Consider the following 24,736-nt stretch of genomic DNA (forward strand, 5'->3'; position numbering starts at 1 on the left):
CAGACTGAGTCTTTCCTCTCCCAGAATTCTCCTGTTTTACTTGCCCCTACTTCTACTTCCTGCCTAGTCACCCTATCTATACTTCTTGTCTGGTTACTGGCCAATCAGCATTTTATTAAGCAAGTACAAGAAACAAATCTTTACAGGGTAAAACCATTATCCCACAGCAATACCTGACTTCCACAGGGCACCTACTCTCACATTCACATGCCCCTCCAAACACATATCCATAATAAAAATAAAAATAAAATTTTTAGGGCTGGAGAGATGGCTCAGTGGTTGGGAGCATTGCCTGCTCTTCCAAAGGTCATGAGTTCAATTCCCAGCAACCACATGGTGGCTCACAACCATCTGTAGTGAGGTTTGGTGCCCTCTTCTGGCCTGCACACATGCACACAGACAGAATATTGTATACATAATAAATAAATAAATATTTAGAACAGTTTTAAGCTCCTACTTTAAGCTCCTACTCTAAGGCTACCCACCCAGAGCAGTGAGCCTCAAGGTCCCCAGTAAGAGAGCCCGGCACCCTCAGCCTGGGCTCCAGGGGCTCCTGTGTTCTCCTGGATCCTGCACTGCCTGTCCCGTCCTTCCTTCTATCCCTGGATCACTGGGCTACCAGGCGGCCCTGTTTAGGTGCTGAAGAGTTCCATCTGGACGGGTGAGTGTGTGCTATCCAGGGGCGATAGTCCCGGAAGAGAGCACAAACCCCCCTCCCCCAGCTCCTTCTGCAGGGCTGTCTTTCTTATACACGACCCCCCCTCCCCCCAGCCTGCATTCTCGGCAAGGTCCTTTGCTCAGGAACAGTTTTCTGCTCCTACACTAAGGCTTCCAACCAAGAGCAGTGAGTGCCTGCCTACATGTCAGGCCTCAAAGACCACTGAAAGGGAGCACGCGCACCTTCAACTTGTGAGGCAGGGTAGTCCTGTGTTCTACTCGTCCCTGCCCTGCCCCCCTAGTTCCTCCTTTTTGTCCGCGGGTCATTGGACTACCAGTCGTCCATGTTTGGGTGCTGAGGACTTCCAGCTCGACAGGACGGGCGCTGCTTCTACACTAAAGAGATACACCCAGAAACTCAGTCACAGCAAAGACTGGTCCAAGACACCAGGCCTCCCCTGGCTCCATTTGAAAGAGGAGATGGGAAGGCGCCAATGCAAGACTTCCTCCAACAACATGAAAGGCAACATGACATCACCAGAATCCAGGGATCCCGAAATAAGAAGAATTGTACACCCTACTCCAGAAGAATTAGAAGAAACCGACTCAAAAGTGAATTATATGAAAATAATAGAAGACCTTAAGCAGGAGGTGAAAAACTGCCATAAACAATTAGAGATTACAAACAAAAAGGTAGAGGAAATTAATAAATCGCTCAAAGATACCCAAGAAAACCAAGAGAAACAAGAAAAAGCAATCAAACAGGTAAGGGAAGCGGTTCAAGACCTGAAGAATGAAATGGAAGTAATGAAGAAAACACAAAGCGAAGGAAGGTTGGAGATGGAAAATCTGGGTAAAATAAATAAATAAATATTTAAAAAATAAAATAAAATTTTTATCAAAAATAGAAACGACAATTGAGTTTAGTGCAGCAAAACACACCTATAATTCAAAAACCCAAGAGGTTGACTTCTAATTTAAGGTCAGTCAGGGGATCTGTCTCAACAAGTGAAATTATCATAGAGTGTAAGCTAAATGGTTAAAAGAAACACGCTCATCTAAAAGTTTAGTTTTTCTTCTTTCACAGTATTAAACAGAAAAGAGTATTATAGTCAAAACAACAAAAACTGTGAAGGAAAGGAACCTGTTACCCACCAGTATTTATCATGATACTTTTGAACCAAGCAGTCCAAATACTGATTCTGTACTGGGCATCTGACATGCTACATGTTGAGCCCTATACACAAAATTTAACTTTTAGTTTCTACAAATACTCCTCATTGTATATGCTACACTTCCCCTCAAATCCAAACATGGCCTCAGAATTCTTCTCAATGCCAAGAACAGTATAGGAAAGACATATGAGTTAAATCCATGTCACCTTCCTTGAATTCTGTAGACCATACAGAACGGTCTTTGAGCTATAAGGATCCTTAAATATCATCTCATCCTGAACTAATTAAAAAGGTTTTCCTATGTGCCTGCCCTAATCTGACCATATGGTAGTAGATGTGTGGAGGAATGTAACAAAGATTCTGAGACCATTTGGAATCTGCTACAATCAGGTACATGTCTGCTAAGTGGGAAGAAATGTCAGAAGCTCATAGGCTACGCTGGTGGGATACTGTAAGATTTAGGAATGCAAGCTCAGGGGGCTCTCTCCTAGGATTAAAGTCTTCCTTCTTTACTGATAGTACAATCTTGAGAAAGTATCAAAGTCTCTCTAAGAACTCATCTTATTTGTAAAAATGATGATGTTTAAAAATCTACCTTATATGTTGTAAGAATTTAGTGAAATATATAATGAAGTTTAAAGTACCTGTTGGATCACCCAGTATACCCCAGGCACTCAGCACATTTCTTATTACATACTAGCCATAGCAATTTGCATTAGCTGACCTTAGTCCTAAAGGTAACAGTAGCAGAAACTATGTCATTTTTATGCCATTCATAGCTTATTCTTATCTCTTAAACCATACAACTGGAAAACCTGTAGCTATGTAATGTTTAGCTTTTCTCAACATCTCCCATTCCTTCAAACTTGGAGGCACTAAGATTATCTTGAATTTTCCCTCTTTCTGCCCCAAAAGCATGGAACCCTGGACAAGCCACTGCTCTCTGCACCCCACTTCACCTGTAAAACCAAGAAACTAAAACTCAATTGATGCTACCAAATAGCCATTCCCAGTTATTTGCATTCACAGATGGTAAAGACCACTCTTACCTGCAGTTCAGTAGTTATTGCAAAAAGTGGTTCTTTCATTCCAGTTTTGACAGTTTTACTATAAACTAGCAACCCTAGTATTCCTTGCACAAATGCACATATATGTTCCCCCTTCTCTAGTCTCAATGTTCTGGGATTTTATTAATGAAAGATTTATTTGGATGCCAAAAATTACTCTATTAATTTTCCAGTATGCCTCAAGTTGTGACCCAACATAGTCATCTGTACTCCTTCAGCCAAGGGCCAGCATGTTGCTAATGTGTTCTTCTCATTTTGACTCCCTACCTTCCCAGAGTGTACATTTCAGCTATAACACTCTAGGCAAGTCTTTTCCTGTTGGGCTGGGTCTACATACTGGAGTACCATGCTTCCAAGAAGAGGAAGATTCTAAAATAATGGTCAAACTGGGAGGTATTATTTTACTTATTTATTGAATACTATTGTATGTGTGTATACCCATGATGTGTGTGTTATTTTCTTAAAGATAAGGTGGGGAGGAAAGGCTAGTTGCACAAGGGATAGTAGTGCCACAAGGGGCTGCAGAGGGTCACCCGAGGCCTCAGCGGGTCCCCTTGGCTGGTGGGAGATCACGGAGGGTGAGAGACAGACAGATATGCCATGCAAAGAGAGAGTTTTGGTATAGAGTTTATTTAGTAGGTTATGGAGGGAAAGGAAAGGTGGAATTGGAGAAGGGGGGAGAGAACGAGGCTGGGGGGAATAGGCGGGGAGTAGTTACCTCTTCAGAAGAGGGATGGAAAAAGAAAGAGCACAGGCTGGAGGAGATGGGAGAACCACTTGCCTGGCTGAAAGGGGACAGTTAGAGTGGGCAGGGCTTGTCTCTTAAAGGGATAGGGTACTCAGGAGACAGGCCAGACCAGCAGATCACAACAGTGTGTGGATGCATGTGCTACAGCACACAGTGAAGTCAGGAAACAACTTCCATGAATTCTTTCTGTCCATCTTTTAGTGGATTGGGAGGATTATTAGACTTAGAGCACCAAAGTCTGTTCAGAAAGTTCCCTCACCCACACAGCTATTACACCAGTTCAAATCCAGACATAATCCATGTTGTGACAGACAAAATTATATTAATATGCCTGCTTTACAGAACATATATTTGCACTATACTATTTTATATAGATAGGTATGTGGGTTTGGGACTGGGAGTGGAAGTCAGGGAACAATTTCAGCTATTGATCCTTTTATCTAGCTTGTTGGAAAGAGGATCTCTATGTTATTCACGGCTTAGTAAACCAGGCTGACCAGTCTGTGTGTTTCTGGAGATTCACCTCTCTCTGCCTCCTATCCCATTGTAGGAGTGCTGAGATTACAGGTGCACTCTAACAAGCCTGGCTTTACAGGGCTGCTGGGGATTTGAACCCAAGTCTTGACATCTGTATAGTAACTGCTTTACCAGAACTTTCAAGTCTTCATAGTTTGAGATTGCAGCACAGCTTTGTAAATGAGGGATGACATACTCTGATCTCACGAAGACCTTCCCTACACGTTTCAGAGTACAACACAAGTGCTAAGAATGTAGACGCAGCAGTCATGTTATTCCAGTCAAATCTTGGCTCTCAGTTTCAGCTGCTGACCACCATCAAGCTTTTCGAGTCTCTTTCCTGTCTTTTGCTCCAAACAATTGTGTACAGACTTGATAGACAATATACATTGAACATTTGGTCATCTGACTGCCTGAGTTTCAGTATAGCAGGGATCTCAAGTCTCTTGAAATAATAAGCCCTGTAGTGACCTTCTAAGGTTTGGGCTCTTTCTCCCCTCCTATTGTTGTAGCCCCTCACATTGGGGTAACATCTGTCAGAGTCCAGCTTCCGCAGGATTCGCACATTCTGGGGTAGGGGCACGTGGATTAGAAAAAAAAGGTAGGAGGACCAGAGATGTGAAAGAAATAGAGACATAGGCTAGAACCAGGAGGGCTCTCCAGTGAATACTGAATATGCCCATGTTTATTTTCCATATGCTTATATGGCCCAATTCTAAAAGGGAGAAGAAGGCAAAAGACTGCTTTAACATGGCACGAAGGACAAATAGAACAATTACTTGCTTCAATGCTTGAGACATCAAGCCACTATTTTCTGACTTAAGCATTCTGATATTTTAGGTAGGAAATGCAGTGACGACACCTTGGACCAAATACCTGTAGGCAGCTACTCCCTGGATCAAACCTACTGTCTTATCCTTGAAGGAGCAGGAATAGGCTAGAATTTTCTGACCTTTGGTCAAGGTGGAGCAAATCCACCTCTATCTTAATATCCAAAACATCAAGTAACCACACCCCATGTCAGGGTATCTTGTTTGTAGCCATTTCTTAAATCAGACTTCTTGTCAATAACTTTGAAAAATCAAGGGTAGGCTAAAGCTCTCTAACCTTCAGTCAAGGTGGCATGAACCCACTTTTGTAGGCCCCTCGCCTATTTTATGGGGATGCTAAAGTTCAGAGAACATCACTTACTTGCCTAAAACAATATTTGACTGTGTGTGGTGATACAGACCTGTAAACACAGCATTTAGGAGCCAGGGTCAGGAACATAACCAAGTTTGAGACAACTCCCTATGTTGAGCTACATAAGGAGTTCCAAACTAGTCAGGACTACATTGAAAGATCTGGCTTCAATAAACAACTTTTAGTCACATTTTAAGAATTTTATCAGCCAAGTATGGTGGCTCATCCATGTAACCACAGCACCCTAAACTGAGCAGATAGATTTCTCTGACTTCCCTGTTACATAGTGAGTTCGAGACCAGTTTTAACTACTGGGTAACAACCTATTTCAAAAGATCTTTAAGAAAGATAGCATGTACTGAGCAAGCCAAGATAGGGTGACTCTCTTTAGCATAGACAATACTAGAACCCAACTTTGCAAGCCTCAGAGTACTGGCTTCCCCAGGAAAAGCTCACTCAGTCCACTGTGTACATACTTGTGTATATCTGCTTTATTAACAGTTTCTATTTATATATAGGCTTCTTGAGTAAGGATTTATGTCATATCTTGATTGCTTGGCACTATCCCTAACACACAGTAAACAGACCTAAATGAGTAAAATCCATAAATTTTTTGCACAGCTGAGCTCTTTTAAGATGGTGCAAAGACACTGACATTCAGTTGTTTTATTCTCAGGGAAATCAGCATACTGTCGTAACTTGAGAAAGGGTTTTGCAGCCAGACAGAGAGTATGGGCTCAAAACGCACACCTGTCACTGACTCATCAATCTGGTCACGGCTAGCCACTTCACTGCGTGCCCGAGAAGATGCAGTAAATGCGGGTAGGATTGCAGCCAAGCACCAAACCATTTCTATGAACCCACTGACAAATAAACAGGTTCCCTGCTTTCTACTCCATATTAAACATGTCTCTAGCCTCTCCCACCCTGATTTCTTTTTCTTTGTATATATGTGTGGATATGGGTGTGTGTTTGAAGCTTTACATGTATAGGCAGGCAGGCATGTATATGTCATATGTGTAAGCATGTGTATGGAGGTCATGGACAAAACTTGATTGTCTTTTCCCGGGAGCAGCCCACTTTTCTTTTCAGGTAGAATCTTTTGCTGGCTTGGAATTTACTGAGTAGGCTATATTGGCAGGAATATTGTAGTAATGTAGAGAGAGGGCTTTGCAGACAGAGTATGAGCTTAAAACACACACCTGCTGCTCACTCATCCATCTGCCTAACCACCTCACTTCAATTCCTTCTGCTATAAAACGGTTATGGTAATACCTCCATCATAATCTTATAACTAATAAATCAGGGAATAGTTGATGATGAATTTTGTGCATCAAACTGGCTAGCCTACAGAACTCAAAATTCATTTAAGTGACACAATGGCAATAATTTCATAGATTAGTTAAAAAATTAATAATGAAAATTAAGAGACAAACTTAAAAATATTTGACAGATTTACTCCAATGACAGCCAAAGATCTGAGAACTAAGCCAATGTAAAATGAAAGAGATTAATAGAAAGTTTTTGCTAACTTTTTAAATTCTGATATTATGCAGTACCAAACTGAATTGCTCATATTTTAGTTGTGCAATATTATTTCTATTAACCATTGATGAACAGAAGACAAAAATTAAGAGAAGTGGATAGTATGTCCTGCTTACAGAGTTAGAGAGAGGATAGGCATGATTTTACTAAGAAATGAAATAGGAAGGAAGGAAAGAAGGAAGGTAGGAAGAAAGGAAGGAAAGAAGGAAAGAAAGAAAGAAAGAAAGAAAGAAAGAAAGAAAGAAAGAAAGAAAGCAAGCAAGCAAGCAAGCAGGAAGGCAGGCAGGCAGGCAGGCAGGCAGGCAGGCAGGAAGGAAGGAAGGAAGGAAGGAAGGAAGGAAGGAAGGAAGGAAGGAAGGAAGGAAGACAGGCAGGTTGCAGGGAGCCACTTAGTTCCTGGATGCTCAGCAGCTCAAACCCAAAATAATCACACAGAAACAGTATTATTTAAATCACTGCTTGGCTCTAGCTTCTTATTGGCTAACTCTTACATCTTACTTTAACCTATCGCTATTAATCTGTGCATTACCATGTGGTCGTGGCCTACCAGCAAAGTTTCAGCATGTCTGTCTCTTGTGACAGCTCCATAGCTTCTCTTTTACTCTGCCTCCTTTCTCCCAGCATTCAGTTTAGTTCCCCCCTCACCCTGCTTTCCTAAGTTCTGCCCTATCAATAGGCCAAGGCAGTCTCTTTATTCACCAATGGTATTCACAGCATACAGAGGGGAATCCCACATCAAAGGAAGGAAGAAAGGAAAGGAGAGGAGAGGAGAGGAAGAAGAGGGAGGAAAAGAGAGTAGGATGAAGGAAGGGAGGAACGAAGGAAGGAAAGCAGTGTCCACTGAATCTGGAAGAGGATAAATTAATCAGTTTATTTCAGATAACGAACTTTGTCCAAACTCTTTGTCATGTAATAAGTGGCCAGGAAATAAATGGCTGGATCAGGACACTGCCTGTCAGGTTAAAAACCCTTACTCCAGGCACAGTGCTAAGAAGTTTATTTAGAAAATAAATAAATGTCTCCTGGATCTCCAATATTGAAGACAAAAGCAGGCCTTTCTGCTGCACCAAAGTGCACCCTGTAGATAAATGTGCCCAGACTGAAAGGCCAGGAATCCTGGGACAGCTGCTGAAGCACAACTTTGTTCTCACCCCTCACTTTTGCTTGAGGGATCACAAACTGACTGGTATTAATACCATAATTCCAACATTGTTGGCTTTTATACAATTGGCACCTTACAAACATGCCTACTTTTTAAGCATGACATTTGAGTTAATATCATATCCCTTAGCCAAGACATGGTATACTAAAAAAAATCTATAATATCTAAAGGCAGTGAAGGTTCAGCAATCAACCCTGAATCCTGATTGCCAGTACTCAGAGCCCACAGTAAAGAGATCCATCTGCATTGGGAAGAGACATTATCATCATCAGAGCTCCAGTAGACTGCATTTCAGTATAGCTGAGACACGCCCAGGAAAAACAAAGAACAAATCACATTTATTCCACCTGATTCACCCCAATCTTTTGTTCTCAGTAGATTCCATTCGCATTCTGTTCCCGTCAGAGAACATTCAATTCAAGTTTGGGTCTTTCAGAAAAATTTTTTGCCTCTTCCTTCTTTTATTTTCAAAAGCATTCTTGAAAACTTACTAAAAAATCTTGCTAGACATACTACATGAAGGCACTATTTTTATCCTCCAAAAGTTTACAGTCTAGGGAAAGGCAAAACATACAAATATGAATTAGACACAGACATGGCCCCATTTTGGCACAAACACATTCATAAAGAGATATGTGAAGGTGAAAGACTCACTCAGAAAAGTGCCCACAGTGATGACATAGAGAATCCCATGGAAAATCCTAGTACCATGCAAGAGACATAAAAGCAAAGGGTCTTTTTAACCACCAAACAGCATAGCTAGACCCTTGAGCAGGTTGCACTAAATGGAGTCTTTCAAGGAACAGAATTTGCCTAAGATCAAATGTCAGCTAGTAAGTAACAGCTCAGGGCTCTGGTTGGCCTGAGTGCCCCTTGCCTCAGCAATCATCATGGCCATGCAAATGCTGCCCTTTAATGGAAGCAATTTACTTTTGCTACAGGGGACTGACTTACAACAAAACTCTTCTAGGCAGCGTTCTCTAGACAAAGAGTACATCAAAATTACTTGACTGGCAAGAATGACAATTTTTTAGAACTAAGATGGGGAGATGAAGCAAACAGAGCCCAGAATTGAGAAACTAAAGACCTCAGTTTGTTTTCTTTTCCCAACTTTGGTACTTACTATAACTAAAACATGTATGCAGAACTGCTCTCGAGCTTAATTCTGTATATTGTGAACCTAGTCCATTCATCCCTATTACGCTAGAAAGTTATTATAGACAGAAACAAATAACTTTATCAGTGACTTTTGGGCTTTCCAAAAGTATACAGCAATAATTCTCAACCTGTGGGGTCACGACCCCTTTGAGGTAAAAAACCCTTTCATAGAGGTCACATATCAGTCTTCCTGCATATCAGATATTTACATTATGATTCATAACAGTAGTAAGATTACAGTTATGAACTAGCAATATAAATAATTTATAGTTGAGCATCACCACAACACAAGTAACTGTATTAACAGATTGCAGCATTAGAAAAGTTGAGAGCCACTGGGATATGGCTATGTTTCATAGAGTCTATGAAATTACCTGGCATGAGTGAGAAGGGAGGAGACATGGAACAACAACAAACCTGCTTAGGAGTTTATTAGAGGGGAGTGTGTACAGGTCTGGTGATCAATGTCCAGAGAGAGAGAGAGAGAGAGAGAGAGAGAGAGAGAGAGAGAGAGAGAGAGAGAGAGAGAGAGAGAGAGAGAGAAAGAGGGCACATACAGCTTTTAAAAGCTGCTCAGCACATGAGCACAGGGGGTTGGCATGACTACGTCACACTGATGACACAGATGATGGGCAACTCACACATGTGTGCAAGGATTTAGCTGAGTCATACGTGGATGTAACCACGCATGCGTGCACGTGGGTTACGCAGGGCCCTTTGTGCCCCAGGACCTGTCCTCACCTGCCTGCCTTTAAAACCTGAAAGTGCAGCCTTATCTATGGCTGAATAATTGCAGTCTAGAAAAGCATAACAAGGTGGGACTGGAGAAATGGTTCGGTGTTAGAAGCAATAATTGTTCTTCCAGAAGATCCGGGTTCAATTCCCAGCACCCACATGGTAGCTCTCAACCATCTGTAACTCCAGTTCTAGGAGATGTGATACTCTCTTCTGGCCTCTGCAGGCACTGCACACACCTAGTACACACACATACATTCAGACAAAACACTCATAAATGTAAAATTAAAAATAAATGAAGTCTCAAAGAAGAGAAGGAAAACATACCATAAGATTATCTTACTATCAATGAAGGGGCTACCTTATTTGTCAAAATTGTCAGTTCCATGTCTTCCCCAGTATCCAGCAGAACCAGTCAAGTTTCAGACATCTATATGCTGAAGTGCTTGACAGTCAATTAAATAAAACTTTTATGTTTTCTCTTTTGTTTCTTTCATTCAATAAAAATGTGCATAGCCTATCTACTCTCTACATAGTAGTACAGAAAACATCCACTCCTATATCACAGACTCAGATGGTTGAGGTGTAGGCTAGTCAATCAGGGTCCCATCAAGTCCTAAAATTGAAACATGGTTCCTGGGACACAAAATTATCACTTAAAATACAAAAGACTCCAAGCAAGGGAACCATGTGAATGGCTGCAAAGAATTTTTTAATGGTGTTCTTTAGGCACTGTGTGAGTGCTCTCAAAAGCACACCCAAGATGGTAGCCTATAAGACATGTGGCTATGAAAAACCTCAGGATTTAGGTTCTCTTGGGTAAAGAATAGAAATCTAGACACTAGAGATGAAGTAGGAAAATACCTACTTCATTCATTTCACACATATTCAGATACTAAATGAAACTATCAAAAAGGAATAAAGTTATTATCCTGAAAGAGATGTCCATGGGTTATGAGTCAATAACAGTCTTTTGGTTTGTTTTTGACTTTTGTTTTGTTTCTGTTGTCTTGTCATATGCAGTCATGAGGCCTTGGGAATGGCAAGGAAGCAAGCCCAATCCTCCCCAGTGTATCCATGTTCCTTGTCCTCCTTTCTCTTTGACCACTAAGACAGCACCCATGTCAAATGACACTGTTTGGGAACATCATTGCTTAGATATCAAGCTCCTGTCCCTTCTTGGTTTTGCATGCAAACAGCTATGTGTCTCATATTTGGATTTCTTTGGTTAAAAAGAAATTAAAAGGACAAAGTAGAATAAAGAAACCTAAGTCTCCCTAGCATTACAATTTCCCAAACAGAAACAAAACAAAAGTCACACAGTGCCTAAAGAACACCATTAAAAAATTCTTTGCAGCCATTCACATGGTTCCCTTGCTTGGAGTCTTTTGAAACAACCTAGGTGATTAGACAAAATACACATTATCATTCTATGATATTTAAACACTAAAGCAACAACCCTGCAGTGTTTACAACTCATAGTTGAAGAAAAAAACAGAAATATCATTAAATGAGTAGACTGAAACTTATGACAAAGAAACATAAGAGCCTTAAAACCACCCTTACTGTTTGCACTCCTTCACAGAACTCCTGTGTGAAAAGTCACCTTGGCTCACTGGATCTCATTTTCCTCTGTGAAACTAAGAGGTTAGATTATATAATTATTTACAGTAGGGAACAGCTGTGGGGTGTAACATGAGGGACTTACAAGGCCTGGTGCCTAATTCCTGCTCTGTCATGAAATGTTGGGCAAACTATTTAACCTTCTCTGAGCCCCAGAAATCCTCATCTGATGGAGGAAGGTAACTGGTTAATTATAATAAACCAACTGCTTGGCCTCATAGCTTAGCACATAGGTGGGTAGAATAAACAGAATAGGATGCTGGGCAGAAGAGGAAGTGAGGTCAGACTCTGCTCTGCTTCCGGAGAGACTCGACAGCTCTGCTCTGGAGCAGAGACGCCATGCTTGCCATACTCCGCTCTCCCGGGCAGATGCACGCAATGAAGCTCCTCCAACCCACGATAGACTTAGGCTAGAATCTTCCTGGTAAGCGCACCTTGGGGTGCTTACACACATTACTAGAAATGGGCTAGTACAGGTGCGAGAATTAGCCTGTAAGAGCTAGAGTTCATGGGCCAAGCAGTTCTTTCAATGAATACAGTTTGTGTGTTGTTATTTCGGGCATGAGCTAGCCAAGCTGCCAGGGTGTTGGGGACGCAGCCCCGCCGCTCATATTTCAACACTCATCGATTACATGGGGACAAAATCACCTGTTCTGCTTCTTTTATAACCCCATGATCATTTTTAAAGCTTCCAGAAACATCCAATGGAAAAATGTTCTTCTTTTTTCTCAGTTATCAGAAGATGAGTCTATTGCTACGAGCAAATTTGATGATTCATAAAATTGCAGAAAAGTCAATCCCTTGAGGTAGTGTGAATCAGAAGACAACTTTGGATGCTGATGTTACACGTGACCTCAAGAAAGGCACTTTGACGGCTCCAACTTCCTGATCTCACAGATGTGGGCCTTGACAAACCTTAATGCAGAACACTTGCCAAGTGCTCACCAAGCCCCATGTTCTTCGACTAATCCCTCCCTTCAGTCACATGTCACAACAGAAGATACCCAGCAATCTCATGGGGAACATGGCTGGCACTGCCTGGGTATACATTTGTCTAGTCCCCAGTGCTCAGTCAGAGGCAGGCAGTCCAACCCAGAGTCCATACACTTGACCTCTGACCTAAAGTTCTCAACTTTTCCAGTTTAGAATTCTTCAAAATGATTGAGGGCCTCTAAAGCATCTTAAGTGTTCTCTTTGTTTACAGTATTAAAAATTAAAATTATAGTGTGTGAGCTGGAAAAAAATGGCTCAGTAGTTAAGGCAACACACAGCTCTTCAAAGGACCTGAGCTCAATTCTCTGAACCCACATCAAGCAGCTTACGTCAGATCCTGACACCTGTACTCATATACACATATCTACACACACACACACACACACACGCCTACACAGACACATACCTACACACACACACACATGCCTACACACACACACACATGCCTACACACACACATACATAAACACAGGTTTTTAATTAAAATTAAGAGAAAATTAAATATATCAATTCATGTTAAAATAGCATTATTAACTAATTACTTGTTAACATGAATATTTTGTGAAAATCTGTATTTTTACCTAGGTGTGGTAGCCCATACCTTTAATCCCAGATTTGGAAGGTTAATGTAGACAGATCTCTGTGAAGCTAAGTGGGTCTACCTAGTGAGTTCCAGGCTAGGCGGGGCTACATAGTAAGACCCTGTCTCATATAAACAAACAAATAATAAAGAATGTATTAGTCTTCAAAGTACAATAGTGGGAATAACTATATCATTTTGTTTTACAGGTTTCTTTAAGGTCTGGCTTCAGAGAAGGGTACAGAAGTGAAGATTTCTTCCCCAACACAACACCCAAATCCAGGAAGACAAAGCACCATACAAGCAACTGCAAAGAAAAAATAAAAGAGGACAACCACTATTATATCAGTGCCATTTTAACATTTATCTAATAAGCACCTTAAAATTCTAAATTAGAAGGTCACTGTATTGAGTGAACAAAATGGAATAATAATCATAATGAGGTTCTAAATTGCATTTTATACTTCAGTGATAATCCCAGACAAATCAGCTGTTATTAGCAATTACTGATAATTTATTTTTGCTAACGGCTTGAATAGGTTTCTAAAGCGAAATTAATGATGGATAGTTTAAATTGGAAAAATGCATGTGACTATATGATTTTAAGAAGGTAAAATACAAATCTCCCTCACCAAATGGAATATAACGGGAGGAAAGTGATGGCTCGGACCTGTCGGTGAGATATGATTTAGCTACTGACCCAGTAGCCCCTGGACTCATTGGCAGGGGGATAAGCTCCTTGAACTGACATCCACTAATATCACTCCCTTCGTTAAGCCCATGCCAGACTGTTGCCTTCCCTACCTAGTTATGCTATTTCCCAGACTCAGGGACTACCAATTTGATTTACAAAGTTCCATAATGTTGACTCATGACCTTACAAATGAGCAAAGATAATATTCTGAAATCCTTTCCCCTCGAGGTACACCTCACAGTGAGATGGAATTTATTCATCTGATAACTGTTTAATGAACAATATTTATTTTTTTACCCCTACCCAGTCTTTATACAAATATCACCTTCTCTGCAAGGGCCTTGCTGGGTTATCTACCAATACCATCTCTTCACTGTTACTCCCTCTTCTCTCCCTTCTTTATTTTCCTATAAATTTCTCAAAGCCAGTAAATTTTCCTTTAATTATTTTTTACTTCCAATTTCTTCAGGTAAAGTGTGTCTTGTAAGAAGACAGACTTTGTGCATTTCTCTCTCACTGTTGTGTTCCCGGAACCTAGGATGGAACCTGATGCACAGGAATACACGTCTGCCTTCAGTGCTCTCTGTTCCTTTCACTGGGGGGAAAGTGAGGGGAAAAAATCAATTGGTATTCCTAACCAGATTCACTTGCATCAGAATGCTCAAACTCAATAATACTCATCAGTATAGGAATAGAAAACCCCAAAAAGGAAAACTGTCAAAGGAATTCAAGTGACCAGAGTGAGTGGATGAGTGACGAAAAAAGGGAAACAATAGCTCATGTGCTCTGCCTGTAAGTAGCTCCCAGTGAACCAGTAGCTCTCAGACAGGTACATGTGCCAAGGACACATGTGCATCCTAGCATCTATGGTCATGATGTGGGTACCAGTACGAATAATGTAAACTATACATTATGTACAATTTCCCTTGTGTCTTCAGAAATTCCTTATTTTTGTTTAAAGTAGAGAAGCACATAGGAACTAGGATTTCAAGAGGCTGAATATGGAATTTTCATGGGGGGTAAACTTAAGTCTTCTTTCTTTGGTAACAAAGTTTTCCCTAAAACTGGTAGTTTTTGTGTGGTAAGCAATTGTTTAGGAGTTTGGCCTGCTCTCTTCAATATGACCTCATGTTGTTTTTTATTTATTCCACAACTCCCTTCTATCACATGGCTATAAACATTCCTAGAACTCCAAGATTTATGAATAATTAACCAAATCACAGGATGTAAAATTCAACAAAGGAAGAATGACAGTTTAATCATTAATTGAAAGACCAGAGATTCTAAAAGCACCAAACTCAGTTACCACTTACAAACTTTTCCTGACCTTCACAAACAAAATTATGTTTTCCATTTATCTGATTGCATGCTAGTTTGAACCTGTTGTCTGTAATGAACTCCCATTTCCCCCTGTGGTCCTTCAATTTCAGCTGTAAAGTCTTTCCCGCACCACTGTGCAGTCTGAGGATAGCACCTCCCTTTCAAGACATTTTCTAAGATGTCATCATACATTGATGTGTATATTCCTTCCATTTGAGATTATCTCAGATCCATAAACCATGAGCTCCATGAACCTAGTTACAACATATGATATTGTTCACCCTACATCTCCAGCACCAACCTAGCCATAGTGGGTATACCAATATTTGTTAAATAAAGAAACTAATACATAACCTCTAAACCCACCTATATAGTATCTTCTCTAAAATTTCCCTCTCTGACACACATAATATGCACTTTAATGCTTTGAGCATTATAGTGATTTTGTAATATGAAATTAGTTATACCTTCTCAAACACACACATACACACTCACACATGTGCATGTACACACAGACACAGAGGCACACATATGTGCATGAAATTGAGTGTGTATCTGTAAGGCAGAGACTGAATGCACTTTAAGAACTTCACTGCAGCTTTCTGCATTTGGACCAAAGCTTTCTTCATTGACTTCTTTTCATGTCCAAACTGAATTAATTAAATATCATCGGGTATTATGGTATTGACAGAGAAAGCACCTACATGCTACAACCTTTAAGACAGTCACAAATAGAATAAAAGCCTTTGTTGTTTGAACAGAAATGCATATTTTACTGAAATTAACCAGCATGTACTAGAATCTAAACTGAAAGCAATTCTGCCAGGACTGGTAGCTTGGCAGAATGAGTCTACAACACATTCATTGGCAATAGTGTTGATGTAAAGGCCCTTGCTTAGAGTCATTATTTACGTACAAGAAGACATCAATTGCAAAGCCTATTTCACAGTCATATTACATTTTAATTGTTCCCACTTCGTCACCATGTTTGAGCTCATACATTTTAAATAAGAAAGCATCTTCAAAAGCTAACAAATTCCTGACCTGCTCTCCCCGAAATGAAGGCTACAATACTCTCAGTCACTTCCTCATTCCATTATCCATCCTCTTCTCCCCACGGGCTAAGTAGATGCAGAGTAAAGAGACAAGTCAGAAATACCTCCCCTGGTACTTGCCAGTTGCAGCTACTTGACCCAGGGTATTGTACAGGCCAACTAACAATGATCAATTATTTAATGCTCTCTCGGGGCTGCTTGGGTGTTTGTCCTGGTCCATACCTCTCCACTATTGAAACAATTGGCATCCAAAAGGCCACCTCACCCAGAATCAGGGTTCTGCTCTGGAGCACAGAAAGTTCTGAGCATTTGCATTTTGCCTTCTATACTATGATACCCATGCCCCTCTACATCCTGAAACCACCAGGAGTGTTCCATCTGAGATGGACTGTGCCAGGAACAAGAACAGTCATGGCCCTGTTTTCTTCTGTTTTTTTTTTTTTTTTCTGAAGGAGATGAATTCAATGACTTCAAGAATACATAAGCACCAAAAGAAAAAAGTTCTCTAGACAGAATAAATGTGGCTTGTATAAGAAAAAAAATCTCAGAAAAGACAAGGTAACCATGGATATAGACTATAGGTAGAGGGCTTGCCTAGCACATGCAAGGTCCTGGGTTCAAATCCAAGTACTGAAAAAAATATCCATAACAAAAGAGCATGGTAGAAAAATCACTTCCAGTTAGTGAAAATAGAAAAGACATTACTGAAAGGTTAGTATGTAAATCAGATCTTCAAGATAAGTAAGCTCAGTGAATGTAGGGTGGCTATATGTCTCAGCTCGCCAAACAATGTTATCTTTTTAATATAAATACAATTCTGATCTTTTAAAAAGTAGATTGGGGATGGAGAGATGGCTCAGAAATTAAGGTCACTTGCTGCTCTCATAGAGCGTTCAAATTCAGTTCCCAGGACCCATAGTAAGCATCTCAAACTCCCCTGTACCTCCAGGTTCAAGGTATCTGTCACCCTCTTGTTGCCTCCAAGGACATCAAAACACATATGCCATATACTCACACAGACACATACATGCAATAAAGAAAAAAAGAAATCTTTAAAAAATCAGTAGTTCCCTGAGGTATCACAGTTTAGTCAGTGGAGGATGCCATTATTATAGTGAAGGGAGTCAGCCTGCATTCCCAGTCACTATCAGGAGTCTGCTAATAACACATTGTCTCTAGCCATAAAGAATGGCACGATTCTTCTTAACTTGCACAACCTCTTTACTTGCAGGCGCCAACTATCACAGGGTGAATAGAGAACTAGCTTCAAATAGAAACCAAGATATAAGATGAGTCTAAACCATGACACTCACTTTCTCACTGTAGTAGTGGCTTTCCTCGTTGCTCTGACAACAAACCTGATAATACAGTGTAAGGGTTTCTTCCTGCTCCCAGTTCCAGGGCATAGCACACAATGACGGAAAAGATATTAAATAGCGTTCTGTTGCATCCATACTCAAAGGGTAGAGGAATGAAAAGTGCTCTGCTTGGTTTTTCCTTCTTATTAAATCAAGGACCCAGGATTGTAGAATGGTGGGGTTCATATTTAGGGTGACTCTTTCTGCCTCAATGAACCTAATCTTGAAACTCTCTCACAAACATGCCCAGAAGTTTGTTTCCGTGGTGACTCTAAATCCTTTTGAGTTGACAATCAAGGTCAATCATCTCAATCACTGAACCCTACTGTGAGGACTCATTCATGGAACCAGAATTCTATGGACCTTCCTTCAAAAAACACAGGGCCTTATGTCCAGCTAATAATTATTTCATTAAAAATATGGTACACTGAATGAGTATTGACCTAACTGGAAAGTGTCTGGTATCATTTTATGTTGCCTGTGATACAGTATGAAGGTGATATAATCATTACCCTTCTAATGGGATGACTTCTAGTCTTATGAATCTATCTTCTCAGTACCGTTCTTCTATCAATGTTGTTTTAAATATAAACATTAAAATATAATTTAATACTACATATTTTTGGACCTGTCTTCATTTTTCATGATGTTAGAAAATTCAAAAAAAAGAAAAGAAAAAAAATGCTAATCCTGTGCAATATATCTAAAACACAAGTTTCAAAAATATTTCTATTATCTCCAAAGAAATAATCACAGAAGTAAAAACAAAATGATCTTATATGGTTATATAGATATAGGTTACCCAAACTTTTCATTTCAAAATCTAGACTAAATTGAATGGGTATGACCCTGAGATACTATTAGAAACAGAAAAAAAAAGTGATGTTCTGATTTCTTATTGAAAGGGTTATTGCTCAACCCATGTCTATGAATGCAAATGCTAGAAGCCTCATGGCTGCAGAAAATCTAGTTCCTTTCAGAGTTTCCTGTGAAACCTCTGAAGAATGAGATTGATGATAGAATCCCTAATGTCTCTTTTTTTTCATAATCTATACCACACAAGATTTAAGAGCTAAGCCAGAAAATATCAAATGACTTGTTCAGAGTCGTTCAAGGACAAACACTGATGTTTTCTCACCACCTCAAAGCACTTTGATTTTTATAAAATGGCAAAATGAGATGTGACCAGTAGTGTGTCTGCTAAAGGATGCCTTTACACCAGCCACCATAAGCAGATCAATATAAAACAAATTCATACTTCTGACTGCCTGAAGGGAAAAAGGCCCTCACAGATCTATTGAAGAAAAACGGAGCTAGCAAATCATGAATACAAAGTTGGTCCCAGTGACCTCCAAGCCTATAAAAATCAAACATATTCTTGTGTAACTTTATTACTCCATACTTAGAGCTAGTGATAGACAATCTTGGCATTCACTGAATAAGGGAAAGACAGAAATTCTTTGATTATTCTAAAAACCCAACTTGGCCAGAAAGATATATTTTAGTGATTTAATTTCCCACATATGGTCTTTAAAGACAGAAAAACTATATAACTACTAGGAAATACAAACATCAGAGACTTAGCTGTATCAGGAGTTAGTCAGATCATAGTACACAGAGAGTTAACTAGGCAGAGTCGACACTAAAAATTCATAAGAACAGGGTGTCTTTAGTTGGTGATATTTGATGATCTTTTGGGCTGCTTCATTTAAATCATTACACTGAGCTTCTCAGTGACCTTATGAGATAATCAAAGCAAATGACATAACACTGAAATACAGGAGGAGGCAGAGCATCCCTACATTATCCATCATGTCTGAGAAGATACAGTAAATGCAGATAGGAATGTAGCCAAGCACCCAAATTGTTACCCATTGACAAATAAATAGGTTCTCTGCTTTCCTACCCATATTAACTATGTTGTTAGTCTCTTTTAACCTGACTTCATTTTCTTTGTGTGTGTCTGTGTGGATGTGTGTGTGTGTGTATTTGTGTGACGGTGAAAGTGTACCTGTGTGTGCAGGTGTGTTTGTACACATGATATGTGTGGGCATGTGTATGGAGGTCATGGAACAACCTTGAATGTCTTTTCCTTAGAGCAACCCTCTTTTCTTTTTAGGTAGAATATCTTGCTTGGAACTTAAGGAGTAGACTATATTGGCCGGCTAGGGAGTCACTGGTCTCCACCTCCCCAGTGCTAGGAGTACAATTGTACAGTACCATGCCGAGCTCCTTTTACATGGGTTCTTGGATTTGAACTCAGGATTTGTGAGCACATTACTTTATTAACTAAAATTCCGTCCTCAGTCCCACCTCCTCTATCACATTAAGTTAGTTCCAAAAAAGCTAGTTATTCATCGTCATCTAGTCGAAGAACTGGTTAATTGTAGAACTGGAAGCTTTTTTAGGTTCCTCATATAAAAACTACAATCACCTGCTACTAGGCTGTTTTCATATAGTCATATCCATACACCCTATCTCTAGACAAGTTTAATCACTACTTAATTAAGGCTAGACCTTAGAACACAATGGCACCTGGATTACTGTTTATACTGCTATGAAGCCATGTCACTAGGGAGACACCCCAACATGAAGTGGGATGGATCCTGTAAAGACAAGGCAACAAAAGACTTGGTAATGTGGTGTTGTAAGGAGGGCTGCTTGTTTTCTGGCTACCCGGCAGGTCAGACCCAAAATAATCACACAGAAACTATATTATTTAAATAGCTCTAGCTTCTTATTTGCTAACTCTTACATATTAATTTAACCCATTTCTATTAATCTGTGCATTGCCACAAGGTTGTGGCTTACTGGGTGAAGTTCCAGTGCCTGTGACCAATGGGACTACAAGGCTTCTCCTACTCTCTCCCAGCATTCAGTTTAGTTTTCCCCACCTATCGAAATTCTGCCCTATCAAAAGGCTAAGGCAGTTTCTTTATTCACCAGTGGTAATCACAGCATACAGAGGGGAATCCCACATCACCTCTCCTTTTCTGTTTAAATAAAAAGGAAGGCTTTAACTTTAACATAGTAAAATTACATATAACAAAACAGTTATCAAGCAAGAATTAGAGTTACAGTATTTATATCTACTTTATCTTTTATCATAACTAAAGAAAACTATAACTACAAATTCTTCAGCTCCATCAAGACTCCAGAAGGATATAATATTACCTAAGTAAACAGGAAGTACATTATAAGCAATTTTCAAAACTTTAGAATTGACAGAGACAACTTGCTGCCTGTACAGTCATCCAAAGTTCTTCTGTAACATTGGCACATCCATCTTCAGTCTACAGGCCCATAGTGTCTGGCAGACTTTTCCACGAAGCATGAAAAGACAGTTCCACCTATATTGGCAGTTTGTTAGTCACTTTCTTCTGTATCCTGCAAGATATCTCACAGTCTTTTTCATAAAGCAGGGACCCTGAAGGATTACCTCACCTTTCTTTGGGTCAAGCATGTCCAGTTCATCAAGCAGTCCAGGCAAGAGCAGTTTCTTGCCTAAATTTCTAACCAATTCCATAAGAAGTTTGTTTGATGTCCATTGAAGTAATTGGTGCTACCAGGAGCAGATGTGTCTCACTGTCATTAAAAGCCCTACGTTTTAAAAACATTTTAAATGCCATATTCTGTAGTCTTTGAAAGGTTTGAAGAATGCCTATACATCTGAAATATATCTCTGTACATCTAGAAAATCTAAATAATATGACTACAAGCTTGACTATTATAGATGACGCTCTATTAACCTATATTTCTTTTTTGTTCTTTTTTGTTCTTTTTTTAATTGATTTTTATTGAGCTCTACATTTTTCTCTGTTCTCCTCCCTGCCTCTCCCCTCCTCCAAGGTCCCCATGCTCCCAGTTTACTTGGGAGAGCTTGTCTTTTTCTACTTCCCATATAGATAAGATCTATGTAAGTCTCTCTTAGTGTCATCATTGTCTAAGTTCTTTGGGGTTGTGCTTTGTAGGCTGGTTTTCTTTGCTTTATGTTTAAAAACCACTTATGAGTGAGTGCTGTAGTAGGTCCTTCTGTCTATATGTTGTTTTTATTGGTTAATGAATAAAGAAACTGCCTTGGCCTGTTGATAAGGCAGAACTTAGGTAGGCAGGAAAAATGGAACTGAATTCTGGGAGGAGAAAGGCAGAGAGAGACGCCATAGATCCACCAGAGACAGACACTGGTAAGCCCACTGCCATGTGGTAATACACAGATTAATAGAAATGGGTTAAATTAATATAAGAGTTAGCCATAAGAAAATACAACTAATGTGCCAAGCAGTGATTTAATTAATAAACTTTTTGTATGATTATTTTGGGGCTTAGCTAGTCAGGCAGCTTAGAGATGCAAGCAAACTGGCTCTTTTCCTATGAGTGAGTACATGTGATAATTGTCTTTCTGTGTCTGGGTTACCTCACTCAAAATAATGTTTTCTAGCTCCACTCATTTTCCTGCAAAATTCAAGATGTCATTATTTTTTTCTGCTGTGTAGTTCCATTGTGTAAATATACCATATTTTCCTTATCCATTCTTCAGTCAAGGGGCATTTAGGCTATTTCCAGGTTCTAACTATGACAAACAATCCTGCTATGAACATAGTTGAGCACATGTCCTTGTGGCACAATTGATCATCCTTTGGCTATATACCCAAAAGTGATATTGCTAAGTCTTGAGGAAGCTTGTTTCCTAGTTTTCTGAGAAATCGCCACATTGACATCCAAAGGGGTTGTACCAGCTTGCATTCCTACCAACAATGCAGAAGTATTCCCTTTTCTCCACAACTTCTCCAGCATAAGTTGTCATCAGTGGTTTTGATCTTGGCCATTCTTACAGGTGTAAGATGAAATCTCAGAGTTGTTTGATTTCTCTGATGACTAAGGATGTTGAACATTTCCTTAAGTGTCTTTCAGCCATTTTAGATTCCTCCTTTGAGAGTTTTCTGTTTAGGTCTGTACTCTATTTTTTATTGGATTATTTGTTCTTTTGATGACTAATTTCTTGAGTTCTTTGTATATTTTGGAGATCAGACCTCTGATATGATAACCTCTTTCTTAATTATGTATTACATTATTTAATGAGTGGCACAAACACAGTACCTTAATCAAGAGCAGAAATATACATAGAACAAGATTGATCTTAAATTTGTACCAATAAATCAAGATCCATACCAATGCAAATCTCTATAGCATATCCCCATTTAAATGTAAACAAACATTTATAAATATTTTGAAAAAATGGACATAGTTCCCTCCATACTGCTTCCTGATTTTTGTTTGGCAAAGTAACTTTTAGGGGTGTTCACAGTGATCTTTCAGGGGGCCTTGGTGCATCAAGCCACATTAGCCTGGAATGAATCCACAGGTTCTCATCTTCTGTGGAAACAAAGAAGAACAACTTCTTTTCCAAAACAGCATATCCCTAGATCCATATTTTGAAGACAACATATATAAAGTATATATGTTGGTTACTTAGCTCCTTCAGTCAAAAAATTCAAAAAAAACACAATAATATACATAATACAGACTCTTTGTAAAGTCCATCTTTATGTGGCTTATTTTAACTATTACTTTTTAATATCTATTTATATTATCTTTGTTCCTTTAATCTTTGACTATCTGTACTCTGTCTCTTTAAAGACATTTTATTTTTTAAAGACCATTTATGTCTTCTTATAACTCTCTATACTCTTTTTCTTTTCTCTCCCAAGTCTGCATACATTTCTCATTTAGAGGTCTTTTATAACTTAATCTGTACTATTCTTTTTCTGTAATTTTTTACTGTCTGTGAGTGCTTCTTAAATGCTAAGTGCTTCTTAAGCAGCATTGTTGCTAGGGGAAATATGGCACTGCCTGCTTGCCCTGCCCAGCCCAGCATGGCAGAGCTGTTTGCTGTCTCAGAGAGCCATGCACATAGCCCCAATTTTAGGCACATAGCCAGTCTATGTTGTCATTAAAAAAGTTGTAGCACTCTGTTCACAAACTCCATTTAAATGTTCCATAGCTAGACCTCCAGAAAGAGTCAGAGTTTGCTCTGGCAGCATGGCCCAGAAAGCCATGGATTTTTTTCTGCTACCACTGAATCAGGAAAACCTCTCTTAAAGGAGCCACAGTATGCCACCAGGAAGCAAAGCCCATTCAGGGAAAAAAATGTGGCTAAACTTTGTTTTTTAGTGTCTAGTATTCCTTTTTAAACTCTCTCAGTTTTTAAGTGGATTTTAGCTGACCGTGTGGTTGCCAGTTTGTTGTAAGAAGGGCTGCTTTTTTTCCCAGCAACCCAGCAGCTTAAACCTGAAATAATCACATAGAAACTATATTATTTAAATCACTGCTTGGCCCATTAGCTCTAGTTTCTTATTTGCTAACTCTTACATCTTAATTTAACCCATTTCTGTTAATCTGTGTATTGCCACAAGGCTATGGCTTACCAGGTAAAGTTCCAGTATCTGTCTCCAGTGGGGCTCCCATGGCTTCTCCTCCTTTCTTCCAGCATTCAATTTAGTTTTCCCCACCGATCTAAGTTCTGCCCTATCAACAGACCAAGGTAGTTTCTTTATTCCCCAATGTTATTCACAATATACAAAGGGGAATCCCACATCAATGTGTACCTGAAGTTTTAACCACATACGCAAATGTTCACAGAGATCAGGCAGGTGACACAGTGCGGAGAGCAGGCTGGGATGCATCTCTCACTCCCACCCTCCTCTTTCTCTTTCCTCCTCCTCCTCCTCCTTCCCCGCCCCTCAATGCAGGAAACCAGGATTTGTGTTGTCAAATATCACACTCCTCAACAGAGAGAAGCTAGAGTACTAAGACAAACTTCATTTTATAAGTACTAGTAACTAGTCTTAAAATTAATATGTGAGCCAAACCTAAATACTTATGTTGATTAAATTTGGCCAATGATTCAGATTCTGTCTGTGGACTGATAATCTTCAACTTCAATGTTCAGTTAATGTCTCTGGTTTAATTAGTAAGAAGTCCTTAAACCCACCCAAGTTCATGAAAGAGTTTATCTAATTGTTCAGAACATACAATGCAGTCATAAAGCTTTGGATCCAACCCCCAGAACGGAAGGGGAAAATGTCTATTTCAAGCCCATGAAAGTAGAATAGCATTTCACACATTCACTGAGGGAAGTGGCAAAGGCAGCCAGAATCTATCTACTATA

This window comes from Alexandromys fortis, unplaced genomic scaffold (assembly GCF_014885135.2).
Source record: "Alexandromys fortis isolate MF-2015 unplaced genomic scaffold, M_Fortis_MF-2015_v1.1 scaffold_48, whole genome shotgun sequence".
Lineage (NCBI taxonomy): Eukaryota > Metazoa > Chordata > Mammalia > Rodentia > Cricetidae > Alexandromys > Alexandromys fortis.